The sequence below is a fragment of the Seriola lalandi genome, unplaced genomic scaffold (assembly GCF_002814215.2).
Source record: "Seriola lalandi dorsalis isolate HSWRI2012SDOR001 ecotype SW California unplaced genomic scaffold, Sedor1 jcf7180002054556, whole genome shotgun sequence".
In the NCBI taxonomy this organism is placed as follows: domain Eukaryota; kingdom Metazoa; phylum Chordata; class Actinopteri; order Carangiformes; family Carangidae; genus Seriola; species Seriola lalandi.
In genome coordinates this window covers 1,430,835-1,432,350 of record NW_019525109.1, presented here as the reverse complement: position 1 = coordinate 1,432,350, position 1,516 = coordinate 1,430,835, and the positions used below count along the sequence as shown (strand labels likewise).

Below are 1,516 nucleotides of genomic sequence, written 5' to 3'. Positions count from 1 at the left end.
AAACAGGAGAAGAATCAGAGGATCATGTGACTTGAACTTTTAAACATGGACACAGGAGAAATCTTTTTTTTTTAAAAAAAGGTACTCATGGGAATTCAGGAGCCCGGAAAGGGAAAAAAGGGTTGAACTTTATATCTGGGTTGAGATCTAAGTGTGAAGGAGGGGAGAATGGGGAATAAAAGGTGGTCAACAAGGTCAGGTGGAATGAAGAGACGCAGGTACATGAGGCAAAATGCAACGCTGAATGTGTTCATAAATATAAACAGAATAATGAGTTCACGTTTAATAGGAACCTTTTTAAGAACTCATGACCTTTAGCTCCGTTTTGACTGCAGAAACAAATCCTGAGTCCTGATAAGTATTAGTTAGTTTATTAATCAACCGGTCAATCAAAAGAAAATTTCTGATAATCAATCAATTGTTCAAGTCATAGGAAAAGCACAAAACACAACATAAAACTCAACGACAACAACCAGCTCATTCATGACTTCAGCTTGAGTTTAAATGATCTGTGTTAAATTCTCTGGATTCAACATATTGTTTCCCCCAAACATAAAGATGAGGATTTACGAAAAGGGCACCTTAAGGTTCCCCCCCGCCCACAGATGCACCCTGTGTTTCTGAACCACTAGGTCACTGAGGAACCTGGTTATTTAGACATTTATGGGTGAGTTTAATGAAATGATCAAAACTTAACACATCTAATATGGCGGCGGGGAGCTCTTATCTACTTCCTGCCCAAAATGTCAACCATACAATTACAGAACGTGCTTGTGACCAAGAAGTTAAACAACATCATAAATGTAAAAAAAGATCATGGAACGCAAATCCATTTGCTGCAACAAAAAAAAACTACGACTGTAGAAATTTAGGATTCATAAACGACATCGACGAAGTTACAAGCTTTACATTTGTGACTGCTGTGTCCCCAAAGCAAAGAAAGTCTTAAGCCTGCTGCTCACAGATTGATGTAGCTGCACCTAAGGAGTGAGAATATTCAACTGAAAGCAAAATGTCCCTTCAAAACACTGCGTAGTCCTGGAGGAGAAGCAAATATTTAATCGTGAGGACTTTTGGCGCTCTTGAGTTATCTCCCAAATGCAACCTCACAGTTAGCAGCACATATCTCAACACGTACCACACCAAGGCCCCTTCATTTTAATTTCCCAGCCCTCCCTTTTCCCCTCCATCTCTAGTGGTTAAACACAGGGAGGGAAGGATGAAGGGGGAAAAAAACAAAAAAAAACAGCTAATTGAATATGTGCATCTGCTTCTGCCCCACGCATATACATGAAGTTCAGTGGGAAGAAAAAAATAAAAAGGGAAGACGAAGAAGAATCTGCTGTTTTCAATGTGGTGCAATCACTCTCCTCTGTTTATTTTACAGTCTCCCTTTTCATCTTTACTGAAACGAACCATTAAGGAGTGTGGTTCTCTATTAAGAATGAGTGGGAAGAGGAGGTAAATAGATGCATGCAAATGAGAGTGGGGAGGGTGGAGGGTGGAGGGTGGTGGT

At 40.0% G+C, this 1,516-nt stretch overlaps 1 protein-coding gene across 2 annotated transcripts in view; it reads right to left on the bottom strand.

Annotated features, from left to right (window-relative positions):
- The window catches only part of wdpcp (WD repeat containing planar cell polarity effector), a 77,988-nt gene that overhangs the window by 46,187 nt on the left and 30,285 nt on the right, over positions 1-1,516 (bottom strand). The window lies entirely within an intron of this gene.